Raw genomic sequence first — 16028 nt, 5'->3', positions numbered from 1 at the left:
AAAAAGGTTTGATCTAAGTGGTATGTGCTTGTGATCGGTTGTAATGTTCTACTTCATAGTGAATTGTTGCTCTAGACGAGGTCCCGTGGTTTTTACCTCTTTGAGGGTTTTCCACGTAAAAATCTCTTGTGTCATATGGTTTGTGCTTTGATTTATTTCATTGCTTTATTATCCCATAATTCTGGTGTTTTTGAGAGGCAAGATCCTAAGGTTTTGTGTAACGGCTCCCAACAAAGTGATATCAGAGCGAGGTTGATTGAACGGAGTGGGATCAGTTTTAAATTATGGAAGGTGTCTCATCAAGAATGATCAGTCTTAATGGTTCTAACTGGACCATATGGAAGGCTAAGATGGAGGACTTGCTTTATTGTAAGGACTTGTATTCTCCAATTCAAGGCATATCAATAAAGTCAAAGGATATGTCAGATGATGATTGGAAGAAGTTGGACCGAAAAGTGGTGAGGTTTATTAGACAATGGCTGGACGATTCCGTATTTCATCATGTGTCTATGGAGACCTCAGCCGTTAGCCTATGGCAGAAATTGTAAGGGTTGTATGAGAGGAAGACAACCGGTAATAAGATTTTTCTAATAAGATGACTTGTGAATCTCAAGTTCAAAGAAGGTAGTTCTGTAGGTAAGCATATAAATGAAGTCGGCAATATATTGAACCAGCTCTCCGCTATGAAGATGGTCCTAGATGATGAATTACAGGGTTTGCTATTACTTAGCTCATTGCCTGACAATTGGGAGACATTGGTAGTGTCTCTGAGTAACTCCGCGCAAAACGGAAAGGTGTCCATGAAATAGGTAACTAGTTGTCTCTTCAATGAGGAGACAAGGAGAAAGTCTCAGGGGTCTACTCAATAAAAGGCCCTTGTGATATAAGATCGAGGGAGAGGAAAGAATAGAAAGGGCAGCAAGGCCCTAGATAAATCAAGACGCAAGTCGAGTACCAGGAAGGATATTGAATGTTGAAATTGTTGCAAGAAGGGCCACTACAAGCATGAATATCATTAGAAGAAGAATGACAAGAAAGGAAAAGGAAATGAGAACGAAGATTAATCAAACTCCACTGCGGTCGCTTTAGATAGCGATATTGTAATTATTCTTTCAGCAGATCATAATGTTTATCTCACAGCTACGAGTCAGGACACTGATTGGGTGATAGACTCAGGCGCTTCGTTTTATGCGACTCTACGTAAAGAAGTCTTCACAAGTTACAAGTCGAGTGACTTTGGGACCGTGAAGTTGGAAAATTCTGGCATATTGAAGATCGTTCGGGTCAGTGATATTTGTGTGAAGACCGATGTGAGCTGCACATTGGTTCTCAGGGATGTGAGGCACATTCTAGACCTTTGCCTTAACTTGATGTCGATGGAAAGGTTGGATGATGATGACTATGAAAGCCGTTTTGCTGGTGGGCGTTAAAAACTCATTAAGGGTTCATTGAACGCAGCCAGAGGGAAGAAGTGTTATATCCTTTAAAAGGCAAGTGCCAATGTGTGCAAGGGTGGGTTGAACGTAGCGAAAGATTTAGCTATTGACATGTGACACAGGCGTCTAGGCCATATGAGTGAAAATGGGCTTCACTTACTAGCAAAGAAGCGGCTCCTTCTAGACGTGACATGTATACCTCTCAAAACCTTTATTGATTGTTTATAAGGGAAACAATACAAAATTTCATTTGTTAAATCTGTTTCCTATGTTAATAAGATGCAATCATTAGATTTGATTTATTTTGATGTTTGTGGTCCAATGAGGATAAAAACCCTGGGTGGGGCATTGTATTTTTTCACTTTTATAGATGATACATCTAGGAGGGTTTGGGTTTATGCTTTGAAATCTAAGGACGAGGTCTTTGGTGTGTTTAAATTATAAACAATTAGATCATTGAAGTGCATCCGCACTGATAATGGTGGTGAATACATCAGTGACTTTCATGAGTATTGTAAGTCCTTGGGTATACGGCATCAACAGACGGTTTCCAAGACTCCCCAGCATAATGGTATGACTGAGCGAATGAATCGCACCACTATAAAGAGAATCAGATGCATGTTATCCCATGTGAAGTTGCCCAAGACATTCTGGGGAGAAGCAATGCACACGACAATATATTTGATAAATAGGTCTCCATCAGCCTCGTTGAATAGAGAAGTACCTTAGAGGTGTGGACTGGATAAAATCTATCATACAGTCATCTCAGGGTATTTAGATGCAGGGCATCTGTTCACGTACCAAAGGACGAGAGGTCCAAACTCGATATAAAGATCATGCAATATGTGTTCCTAGGGTATGGTAATGAAAAGTTCGGCTATAGATTATAGGATCCAACTGAGAAGAAGCTCATTAGGAGCAGAGATGTGGTTTTCTTTGAAGACCAATGTATAGAAGACATTTATAAGCAAGAAAAGATGTAGCCTAGTTTAGGAGAGCTAGAGGATACGGATCCGGTTATTCCTCCTGTGGTGCTTAATGACGGGGGAGTACAGCAAGGTGCAGAGGACGAGGGAGTTCCTACAGAAGATGGTCCGGGGGAGCAGCCCCAACCTGATTCACCTGTTGAGCCACAGGTGAGGAGGTCATATAGGAACAGACAGTCATTCAAGAGGTACTCGCCGCATAAGTACATTATGCTCACTAATGGAGGAGAGCCAGAAGATTATCTTAAGCCCTAGCCGACGAGCATAAGTGGGAGTGATTGAAAGCTATGCAAGAGGAGATGAAATCCTTGCATAAAAACCACACCTATGATATGGTGAAATGGATACTGCGGATAATAGGCTCATCTAGATTGAGCCTATGCTATGATGACGAAATACCTGTGTTAGAGGGCTACATAGATGCAGATATGACAGGTGACATAAACTCTAGGAAGTCTACATCGGGGTTCATGTTCATGTTTGCAGGGGAAGCGGTCTCTTGGTGGAGCAAGCTATAGAAGGTCGTAGTATTGTCGACGGCAAAGGCCGATTACATTGCAGTCACAGAGGCATGTAAAGAGATGCTTTGGATGAAGAGGTTCCTATATGACTTAGCTTGAAGCAGGAGCAGCACATGGTCTATTACGATAATTAAAATGCTATACACTTGAGCAAGAATCCAAGTCAGCACTCCAAGTCAAAGCACATAGAGATTCGGTATCACTGAATCAAGGATACTTTGGAACAGAATGTGTTACAGCTTGAGAAGGTCCACACGGACGATAATAGGTCAGATATGATGACCAAAGCATTGCTCAAGGGCAAGTTTGAGGTTTGTAGAAACTTGCCTGTCTTGAAGAAGGTGAATTCCTCCTGAGTCGGAAAGAGGGAGATTTGATGAGATTTTTCCTCTTCAGTCCGAGCTGCTCGACCGGTCGAGTTCCTCGGAAGACCGATCGAGGGTGGTTCTCGACCAGTCAAGTGGCGCTCAACTCAAGGTCCAGCGGCCAATTGTGTTGAACCGCTTGACAGATCGAGGACCCTGCTTAATCAGTCGAGGTTATGCAGATTCAGTCCAGATTTGGTGAGGACTGTAACTTTAAGGAGGTTTCGTAAGAGGTGCAAAAGAGAGTTGCCTAAACTATAAATAGGGGTCCTAGGGTTATTCTAGGGTAATGCAAGAGATTTTCCTAAAGCTTTAAAAGGGTTTGCTAAAGGGTTTAGGGCTATCAAAGGTGAGAGAAAGAGAAAGAGAGGAAACTTGTGGAAGGGAGATTCTGCTCGTAGAGGTGATCTACTTGGCGGTCGATGTCTCAACACTTCTATGTCTTCGTAATCGGTGAGATTTCTCCATTTTTCATTATTCTCTTATTGTTCATCTACTCCTGCGTAAGTGAAGAAGGTTTGATCCAAACGATGTGTGCTTGTGATCGGTTGTAACGTTCTACTTCATAGTGAATTGTTGCTCTGAACGAGGTCCCGTGGTTTTTACCTCTTTGTGGCTTTTCCATGTAAAAATCTCTTGTGTTGTGTGGTTTGTGCTTTGATTTATTTCATTGATTTATTATCCTATAATTCTGGTGTTTGGGGAGGCTAAATCCTAAGGTTTTGTGTAATGGCCCCGAACATTTAAATGGGGGCTTGAAGCATCCGATGTGCAAAGCCGCGCTGACTAATTGTGGCTCCGTAAATGGAAATCGTTTCACTGTTTTCTTGAAATGGAAATCATTTCATCACTTTACAATATCCAAACTGGTGCACAAGTGGATGGGCCATTTGGAACTAGAACATGGAAAAACTATCGCCACATTCCCCAGACCACGAGCCACCGTGACTTGGATCATGAAGCGAGTCCCCATCGCTATGCTTGAAATTCCTTCTCCAAGGACTAACCATGCTTGTGAATGCTATAGTCATCATGAGTCTCTCCGGTCGAATTGATGATCTAGATATTTTAAAGATGAAGGACCATAGATTAAGAATAATAATGTTATTTTGTATTATGTTAACGGATAGCTCTAATTTTACCTTTTAATTAATGATTTTTTCTAGAAATGTAGTTAAAGGCATGTGCCATAGTTTGGAATGTATTTTGTTTTCAAATTAATTAAAGCCACTCAACATGACATATTTTAAGTGTATGTCTTTTATATATATATTTGCAAATGGAGTCATAATCACTAATATTGTTCTAACATCATTTTTTTTTATGAACACAAATTATATTTTTTGATCTTGTCTAAAAGTCGAGTTATTTTTATAGCTTAGAAGGCCACATCATACAAAAATAAATGGACAACTAAAAAAACAATTTCAACCATTAGTTTACATTGTACATGGTTGGCCACTTGATGAGTGAAACTACCAGATGTTAGTTGTAGAAGATCAAAAGTATTATTTCCAACCAGAGAGAGAGGTGAGATCAAGCACATGTCTGGATGGATACAGTATAGCGCGTGCATAGTGGAAAGGGGAAGGAAGAGATTACTCTCTTCTTCATTCAACATAAATCTCAAATTCACTAGGAAACTTGAATCCACAAGGTAAACTTATCTAAAAGATAAAATATTATCAAGAACAGTAAATAAATGCTATTTACAAAGAAATTTATGGCTTATAGAAGTCCTACCCCTTAAGTTTACAACTTTTCTAATACAACAAACATTTTGAATATAGTAAATGAATTCTAAACTAACCTAAACTCTTTCGCATGACTTCGATAACGACTTTAAACTTATTTGGTTTGCGAATTACATTAGTAGTTTCATGTAAAAGCATCATTATTATGATTTTATAACATTTATTTAAATGCATAAATCAGTAATCTAATATAGATATAATAGGAGATAAAAAAATAAAAATAAAATTATATTCATTACAATTTTACATTGTCTTATAGTAGAAATCTCCTATCCAAATGCAAAAGTCAATGTATTTTCATACTTATTTCACATTTCAATAATGTGTAAGTATGATCTTTATGATTTTATTATGCCTATCCAAATACGAAATTGTTGATCATATTACTCATTTTTTTTATGAAACAAGCATTGTAATTTGTAATCATTGTACTATTACATTACTGATATAATTCATAACTCAAACAAGCCCTAAGTTATTCTAGAACTTTTGAAATCCCAAAATATTTTTAAATAACAAAAATTGTAACTTACTAAAAAATGTTAATTTTTTTTTAAAATACTTATAATTCATATTTAATATTAAAATGGCATGTTTTTGAAAAACCATTAAGGAGCGAATTTCCTTTGGCATTAGTTATAATGTTGGGCTCATTACATACACAAAATTGATAACTAATCATAAAATTATTGCCGTAGAAGCTAAGTTGCTAAACCCTAGGAAAAAAAAAACAAGAAAACCTTAGATCAAACTTCATGGCCGAAATTTTGGCGTCCATGATGATTCTTCTTAGCTTTATCCTGCATCAAGATCCTTACGGATTAACAAACCTTAAAAAGGTTACACTGTAATGTAATTGTTGAGGTTTGAGAGAGAGGGGTTAGCCAAGGGTTCAAAATGTTCAAGCAATCTGAATCTGAGATAGTGACGTCAGTACATTGGTCCTTCCAATAGTCTAACCCGAGTTAATGTATGCCATGTGTGTAGCCTCTGGCCGCTTGACTATCTAGTATCGCACTGGCCCTGAGCAACAAATAAGAAAATGACAGAGTAATGGTGACTGAAACATCAGGACATGTCTGCCCATCCAGGCAACACAGTTAAATTGTGTTCCTGTCTCGTGCATTAAATTCGTTCTCTTATTTTCTGAAGTGGATTGCGTGGAGTGCGACACACCACTCATATCTGTGGTGTGTTGACGTCACAATAATGATGTATGTATTATATCTACACCGGCCATTCATTTGGCGAGATTCTTTTAGGTTATGAACGAAAAAATTTGGCAGATCCAAAGCTCGAGTGGCCCACACCATAGAAAGTTACTTTGACAATAATTCCTACTGTTGAAAGCTTACTAGGGCTCACCATAATGTTTATTTGTCATTCGATCTGTTCATGAGGTCACCAGACATAGATGAAGGAAAAAAATAAATATCGAAATGATCCAAAACTTCTGTGGTACCTAAGGAATTTTCAATGGTGAACTTTCAATCCCTACGGCTTTCTCTGTGTGGTCCGCTTTAGCTTTGGATCTGCCTTATTTTGGGGCCCATTCCCTAAAATGATCTCTTAAAATAGATGGGCTGTGTAGATATAACACATACATCATGGTGGGACCCATGAAACTTGGTGACGTCAACACACTGCGGACATCCCACCCACCACCCAATCCGTTTCGCTTAATTTTCAGCTTGAGAATTGGGTGACAGGGTGTGGCGGATGACAGGCAGTCACTTATAAATTACTCAGAAGATTGAATACGTGATCTATCATAGTTAAAATAAAGCCGTCCAAGAGATATATACCAGTTTAGTTGTGCCATGAAGCAAAGTTCATGCTTACTTAATTGATCATCTGACTATCAGATTGGTTGACACGTATTAAACGGTTAAAAATGAAGAGTGTCTATGCTCTTATTTCAAGAAAAACTAGTATCCACGCATAACAGATCAGTTGTGTTGAACCAGTTTCAACCCTAACAATTTAGGGAGCCCATTAGTTGCGCCCTGGCCTCACCCAAGATGGTGCAGCCCTGATCGTGGGGCCTGCGCGCCTTGATATATGTTGTTCATCCATTTTGCAAGCCCATTTTAGGGCAAGAGCAAAAAAAAATAAAAAATGAAGCTGATTTAAATCTCAAGTGGACCATATCATGGGAATGAGGTCAAGAACCTTTTTGTCAGGACATGCATGAAAGGTCGTAAAGTTTTCATGATTAATGAATGTTTTGTGGGATGAGTCCACATTCTCCAAAAAAAAAGAAAAAAAGAAAAAAAAAAAGAAAGAAAGAAGGGAAACAGTGGTGATCAAACGCTCACCTTAAAAACTTCTTATCACCCACCATAATGCCCATGTAATGTCTATTTGCCATCTAATCTATTAATAGGGTTACATATATACCTAGATGAAAAGAAAAACTAATATTAATTTATTTTTAAACTTTTATTGCTAATAATAAGTTTTTAATGATCACTTACTAATGTTTCTTATGGTGTGGTCTACCTACTATATGGATCTACTTCTATTTTGGGGTCATACCTGAAAATGATCTGACAAAACGGATGACTGTAAATATATAATTCATACATCAAAGTGGCTGCAGGGTAAGGGCCGCACCTTATCCGCGTCCAACAATTTATTCTATTTACTTGAGTTAACATACAACATGTGGAACATTTCTATATCAAGCGTCTGTTTTTACCGGAGTTATATGATACTCGGCTGGGTATGATGCTTGATAGGCAGGCACTTGGTACACGTTATATACGCAGGCACTTGGTAAACGTTCAAATCCATTATCGCCGGAAACGGATTGGCTATGGGCTCCACCATGATGTATGCATTTCATCCATGTTGTCCATCTAATTTTATAGATCATTTTATTGTATGATACCAAAAAATGAGGTATATCCCAATCTCAAGTGTACCACATTACAGGAAACAGTGTTGAATGAACCTCGACCATTAGAAACTTTTTGGGGCCATAAAAGTTTTAGATCAAGCCGATCTTTGTTTTTTCCCTTCATCTGGGTATGTATGTCATATAAACAGTACAGTGTGCCTTAGGAAGATTTTAATGGTGGATATCCAATCACTATTGTTTTCCTGTGGTGTGGTCCACATGGGTTTTATATCCCTCTCATTTTTGGGACAAATCCCTGAAATGATATTTAAAAATGGATGAAACACATACATCATGGTGGGGCCCACATAGCACGGACCACAAGCCACTGGGCTGGTGGCAGAGGGTGTCACAACGTTGCATTCTGAAAATCAGATTGCTTGGACAATCCTGACCTCTGATTTGTGGACACGTGTATTTTGAAATAAGACTATTGGATATTTTCGGTTTTGACCGTCCATTGGATGCCCAATAAGTATTAACCAAATAAAAGTCAATTTTAATTTATCATACATCTAATTTGGAGCCTATATTTGGACGGTTTATTTTATGCCACGTATGCAGTTTCTCAGTAACTTCTAACTGCCCTGTCATCTACACCCTCTACCTGAGTATTCATGGATTTCTCTTTTTTATTTTTTACTTTTTATTTTTAAACAATATCTATCAAGGGAAATTGCCGGTGCTCACCTCGAAGTTTGGGCAAATTACCTCGAACGCTACGACACTCCATATATTCTTTAAAGGGCCTTCTGACAGCTTTTGGAGATTGTTTCGGACGAAAATGCTCCTGACTTTCGTTCAGTAGTTGCACGGTTTTCTAGGACTAGGAAGTTACGTTGTATTTAATGCTAATATAGTGATGTGTATGGAACCCTTTTCGAGCGTGGGCAAGGACTAAACTTGTAGGGCCCATATTGATGTATGTGTATAATCCATGCCGTCCATCCTTTTTACCGTGTCATTTTAGGGCTAGGGCCCAAATATCAACCTGATCCAGAGTTCGTGTGGGTCACATAATAGAAAATAATGGTGACAATGGAACCCGCAGTTGAAACTTTCCAAGCTCATTGCGATGTTTGTTAGAAGTAGATATTGTCCAAGTCAGGACTTTTTGGGCCCACGCCGAGCTGGCTGACAAGGTGGACGGAACGGATCTCCCCATTGTTGGCCTCAGGCGGCATGGATTATTCACATACATCAATGTAGGCCCCACTAGATGGTCCTTGCCAAGGCCTATCAAAATGAAGACTTCGACCTATATAGGAAGTGAATACGTTGCAAACTACGAATCATGCAACATGACAACCATGACCCATATAACATGACAACTACGACCCATGCAAACCACGACTCAAATGGGCCCACATTGATGTATGTGAATAATCCATGCTGCCCATCCCTTTTGTTGTGTCATTTTAGGGGTAGAGTCAAATATCAACCACGACCCTTTGTGGATGAAAACCATGGTCTATTGTTAATGTGAACCACGACCCTTCAAATGGATCGTGGTTGTCATGTAGTAAGGGTCGTGGTTGTCATATTATATGGGTCGTGGTTGTCATCCGGATCGTGGTTGTCACGGGTCGTAGCTATCATGTTATATGGGTCGTGGTTGTCATGTTATATAGGTCGTAGTTGATATAGGTCGTGGTTGTCATGTTATATGGGTCTTGTCATATTATAAGGGTCGAGGTTGTCACGAGTCGTAGTTATCATGTTATATGGGTCGTGGTTGTAATGTGGTAAGGGTCATGGTTGTCATATTATATGGGTCGTGATTGTCATGTTATATAGGTTGTGGTTGTAATGTGGTAAGGGTAATAGTTGTTATGGGTCGTGATTGTCATGTTCTATGGGTCGTGGTTGTCGTGGGTTGTACTTATCATGTTATATGGGTTGTGGTTCTCATGTGTTGCTTGTTAGAAGTGAATAATGTCCAAGTCATGACTTTTTGGGTCCACAGCGAGCTAGCCAACAAGGTGGATGGATTGGATCACCCCATTGTGGGCCTTAAGCTATGGTACCAGTGGTTTGGTAGAAAAGGAAGTGAATACGTTGCAAACCATGAACCATGCAACATGACAACTACGACCCATACAAAACACGACCCAAATTGGCTCACATTGATGTATGTGAATAATTCATGCCGCCCATCCTTTTTGTTATGTCATTTTAGAGGTATGGTTAAATATCAGCCACGATCCTTTGTGGATAAAAACCACGATCCATTGTGCATGTGAATCACGACCCTTCAAATAGATCGTGGTTGTCATGTAGCAAGGGTCGAGGTTGCCATATTATATGGGTCGTGGTTGTGAAGTTATATGAGTCGTGGTTGTCATTTATATGGGTCGTGATTGTCATGAGTCGTAGCTGTCAAGTTATATGGGTCATGGTTGTGGGTCATAGTTGTCATGTTATATGGGTCGTGGTTGTCATGTTTTATGGGTCGTGGTTGTCATTTGGGTCGTGGTTGTCACAGGTCATAGTTATCATGTTATATGGGTCGTGGTTGTCATGTTATGTGGGTCGTGGTTGATATAGGTCGTAATTGTCATACCCCAAAAGGTTTTTCAATAGTATGTTTTCAATTTCACTGCTTTTTATGTAGTCCACATGAGCCTTTGATATGCCTCATTCCTTAAAATGATCTTTCAAAATGAATGGATGACATTGATAAAATATATACATCACAATGGGCCTAATAAGACCATTCATCTCTACATATATTGGGATGCGTAAGTCAAATAACGTGACTTACTAAAATAGTCTTCCCGAGGTCTTCGGCATCTGAGCTCCTCGAAGACTCTTACAGCTACACGTAAGTCGAGTAACTTCTAATCCACATGAGAAGGCGAAGCAGATTGCCTGGTGTACCACCGTAAATGTATGAGGTCTATCCACGCCGTCCATCCGTTTTTCCATCTTATTTTAGCAGTTGGATCCAAAATTTAATCATACCCAAAGATCAAGTGGACCTTACCATATGAAACAGTTGGAATAATGATTTCCACCGTAGAAACCTTTTTATATGATCACAAGGACATGAATAAAAGGAACAAAGAATAAATATAAGCTTGATCCAACATTTCTGTACCGTGGTCAAGTTTATCTCTAGATCTGTCTTATTTTTCGGCTCAAACCTTACGATGAGCTCGCAAAATGGATGGACGGTTTGGATATAACAAATTCGTCATGGGACCCACAGAACTTACTGATGTCAATACACCGGCTAATCCGCTTGCAATCCCGTCCCAGCCCATGCAGCGGATTTCCTGAAGTGACGTCATCAAGTGATGTGGCCCCACCATGATGTATATTTTGTATCTACATCGTCCATCCATTTTGAGAGATCATAATAAGCCATGTTACAAAGAATGAGTCAGATCCAAAGCTCGAGAGGATCCCACCACAGAAAACAGTGGGGAGAGTGACGCCCACCATTAAAAAGTTCTAAGGGCTAAGAAGGTTTTGGACTAATATTCTTTTTTCCCCCTTCTTTCACGTCTGCGTTAACATATAAACAGGTTGGATCTTAAATAAACAGAATGGTGGACCTTTGGAAGGTTTCAATGGTGGGTGCTCTTCTGCCCACTGTTTTCTGTAGTGAGGTCCACCCCAGCCTTGGATTTGTCTTATTCTTTGGACCATGCCCGAAAATGATCTCTACAAATGTATGGACGGTGTAGATACAACACATACATCATGGTGTGTCCCACATAACTTGGTGATGCCACTTCAGTAGTGAATCATGCTACTCAACCTCACTTTAGTAGTGAATCACGCTACTCAACCTGTCAGTATCCAATCCGCGTCCCAGTACGTAGGACGCTGATTTCCTACCAAAGCCTTTCGCTGGCAAGGTTTCTGTGTGGAGCCCACTTAGATGTTTGTGAGAAATCCAACCCCTCTATCCGTTTTTTAAGCTCATTTTATGACGTGAGACCAAAAATGAGGAGGATCCAAAACTCAAGTGGGCCACACGAGAGGAAACAGTGAAGATTTAGTGACCACCGTTGAAACATTTATATGGCCATAAAAGTTTTGTAACGGTCTACGTTTCTAGTGTTTTCACTTTATCGGAGTGAAAATGACCTTATAAATAGTTTAAATGGCATATAAACAGCAAGGTGGAGCTTAGGAAGGTTTCAACAGTGGGCATTCCTTTCCCCACTGTTTCATCTCCTATGGCCCACTTGAGTTTTGTATCCTCCTCATCTTTGGTAGCATATCTTAAAATGAGGTTGAAAAACGGATGAACGGATTTGATTTCTCACAAACATCACGGTAGGACCCACCCAGAATCCTTGTAGGTATGTGTCGTGTGAGGACTATGACGCTCCAGCTCTGAGTTCCATGAATGGTTCAAAGTATATCAAAGTTACATGGCCATACAGTGTTGTATTTATTATATCTACATCGTTCATATATTTTTAAAGATCATTTTAAACCATTATGCGAAAAATGAATAATATCCAAAGATCATCTGGACCACACCACAAATAGCATCAGAGATAATGATTTTCACCGTTAAACAATTCGTAGGGCCCACCATAACGTTTATTTTCCATCAAATCTGTTCATAAGGTCACAAAAACCTGAATGAAGAGGAAAAACAAATTTCATATTGATCCAAAACTTCTGTGACCCCAAAAAGGGTTTGGATGGTAGACGTTCAATCTCCCACTGCCTTTTGCAGTGTGGTCCACTTGATAGTTATATCTGTCTTATTTTTCATATCAAGCCTTAAGACGAACTCGCCAAATGGATGGACGGTTTGGATATAACATATACCTCGTGATCAGACACACATAACTTGTTGACTTCAATACAGCAGCTATATAGCTGGTGTGAGGTACACCAGCCAATCCGCTTCCTCTTATCCACGTCCGTATCCGTGACGGAAACGGATTGGCTACTCCCGCTGCTAACAGCCCCATGGCTAGTGGTCGGTGCTCTGTGGGCCCACTATGATGTATGTGTTACATCCATTCCGTTCATCCATTTTTAAAGATTAGTTTAGAGTTTTATACTAAAAATGAGAAGGATATAAATCTCAAGTGGACTACACCACAGGAAAACAATGGTGATTGGATAACCACTACCCATGACAACCACGACCCATATAACCGGACAACTGCGACCCATATCACATGACAACTGCGATCCATACAACCGCAACCCATATAACAGGACAACTGCGACCCAAATAAAAAGACAACTGTGACCGTGACCCATATAACAGGATAACTGTGACCCATATAGCATGACAACTATGATCCATACAACTGCAACCCATATAGCAGGACAACTGCGATTGCGACCCATATAACAGGATAACTGCGACCCATATAACGCGACAACTGCGATCCATATAACTGCGACCGTGACCCATATAACAAGATAATTGCGACCCATATAACAAGACAACTACGATCCATACAACTACGAACCATATAACAGGACAACTGCAACCCAACTAACAGGACAACTGTGACTGTGACCTATATAACAGGATAACTGCGACCCATATAACAGGACAACTGCGATCCATACAACTGAGACCCATATAACATGAAAGCTATGATTCATACAACCGCAGCCCATTTGGGTCGTGGTTTGCATGGGTCGTAGTTGCCATGTTATATAGAACGTGACTGTTATATTGTATGGATCGTGGTTTTCAATATGTTCAATTTCTTTTCTATCAAACCATTGATCTTATAGCTTAAGGCTCACAATGGGGTGATCCAATCCATCCACCTTGTCGGCCAGCTCGGCGTGGGCCCAAAAAGTCCTAACTTGGGCAATGTCCACTTATAACAAACATCACAGTGATCCTAGAAACTTTCAACAGTCACCATTATTTTTTTATTATGTGGGCCACACGAGCACTGGATCGAGCTGATATTTGAGCCCTAGTCCTAAAATGACATGGCAAGAAGGATGGGCGGCATGGATGAAACACATACATGGTGGTGGGTCGTAGTTGTCATGTTGTGTGAGTCGTGGTTCTCATGTTATATGAGTCGTGATTGTTATATTATATGGGTCATGGTTGTCATGAGGTAAGGGTCGTGGTTGTCATGTTATATGGGTCATGGTCGTCATGAGGTATGAGTCATGGTTGTCATGCAATTTGAGAGTAGGAAATGAGAACCACGATCCATATCACACGAAACCACAACCCATTTAACATGAGAACCATGACCCAAATACATGAGAACCATGACCCATATAACATGAGAGCCAAAGATATCCTGTGATACACTAGCCAATGAACTCTGTAGCTCAATGATAGAAATGGTACGCCCCTAGTCATCAATGGGAAATCCCATGTGTCGTGGTTGTCATGGATCGTAGTTGTCATGTAATATGGGGTCGTGGTTCTCATGTGATATGGGTCGTGGTTGTCATTATATATGGGTCGTGGTTGTCATGTTAAATGGGTCGTGGTTGTCATGAGGTAAGGGTCGTGGTTGACACGACAAAAAGGATGGGCGGCATAGATTATTCACATACATCAATTTAGGCCCCACTAGTTGGTCCTTGCCAAGGCCTATAAAATGAAAACTACAACCCGCATAGCATGACAACCACACTCTTACCTCATGACAACCACGACCCTTTCCTCATGAAAACCACGACCCATATAACATGGCAACCACGACCCATACCTGGGTCGTGGTTGTAATGTGGTAAGGGGCATGATTGTAATGTAGTAAGGGTCATAGTTATCATGTTATATGGGTCATGGTTGTTATGGGTCGTAGTTTTCCCAGGTCACGGTTGTTACATGTTCACTTCCTTTACTACCAAAGGAAAGGATAGTCATTGGTACAATAGCCTGAGGCCAATAATGGAGAGATCCGTTCCGTCCACCTTGTCGGTTAGCTCGGCGTGGGCCCAAAAAGTCCTGACTTGGACAATGTCCACTTCTAACAAACATCATGGTGAGCTTGGAAAATTTCAATAGCGGGTTCCATTATCACTGTTATTTTCTATTATGTGACCTACATGAGCTCTGGATCAGGCTAATATTTGGGCCCTAGCCCTAAAATGACACGGTAAAAAGGATGGACGGCATGAATTATACACATACATCAATATGAGCCCCACGAGTTTAGCACTTGTCCACACGCAAAAAGGGTTCCATACACATCGCTTTATTAGCATTAAATACAACGTAACTTCTTAGTCTCTAGAAAACCGCGCAACCATTGAAGGAAGGTCAGGGGCATTTTCATCCAAAACAATCTCCAAAAGCTGTTAGAAGGCCCTTTATGGCCCGTTTAGCCGGTTGGATTGGAAGGGAGTGGATGGTAATGGAAGGGATTGGAAGTTAAATCTCGGTATTGGCTGAGCATGCCAAATAGAGTCCGTGATCTGATCCCAATCCCATGGATTTTGAGATAATCCACTGGCAACATCATCATTACCTTTAAATCTCATCCAATCTACCCTAATCAGTTCAAATTTGCTTGGGACTTGTTTGGTACGAGGGATTGGAAGGGATGGGAAGGTTTAATCCCGGGATTGGCCAGGCCTGCCAAAAGGACTGGATATAGCAATCTAGGGATATAGCAATCCCATGGATCCCAAGACACTTCACTGACAACACCATCATTACTTAGAAATCCATGCCATCCACGCTAGTATCATCCAATCCCTTCCTATTCACCCGGCCAAACGGGCCCTTATGGAATATACGGAGTGTTGCAGGGTTAGAGGTAGTTTGCCCAAACTTCGAGGTGAATACGGACAATTTCCCATCTATCAACGCGTACGGTGGAGATGATTCCAGGGGCCTCTTCTCCTTGAGACAAGGCCACATCGTCGATCGCAATAACAGCTGAGAGCTCTCTTCCCGAGCAAGTTGGAATCTTGCACCGTTTACCATCGCAACATGTGTTAACAGTAAACCTCGAATTTCGTGAAAATGATACGTTTGACCGGGAGCAGATTAGGTGAGGCCCTAGTAATAGATTAGTCGGTGAGTGGGGCTCACCTTGAAGCATGTGTTGTATATCTACTCGGTCCATCAGTTTTTCCAAATAAGCT

Source organism: Magnolia sinica, chromosome 15 (assembly GCF_029962835.1).
Source record: "Magnolia sinica isolate HGM2019 chromosome 15, MsV1, whole genome shotgun sequence".
Taxonomy (NCBI): Eukaryota; Viridiplantae; Streptophyta; class Magnoliopsida; order Magnoliales; family Magnoliaceae; genus Magnolia; species Magnolia sinica.
Note: the sequence above shows the minus strand (reverse complement) of the source record.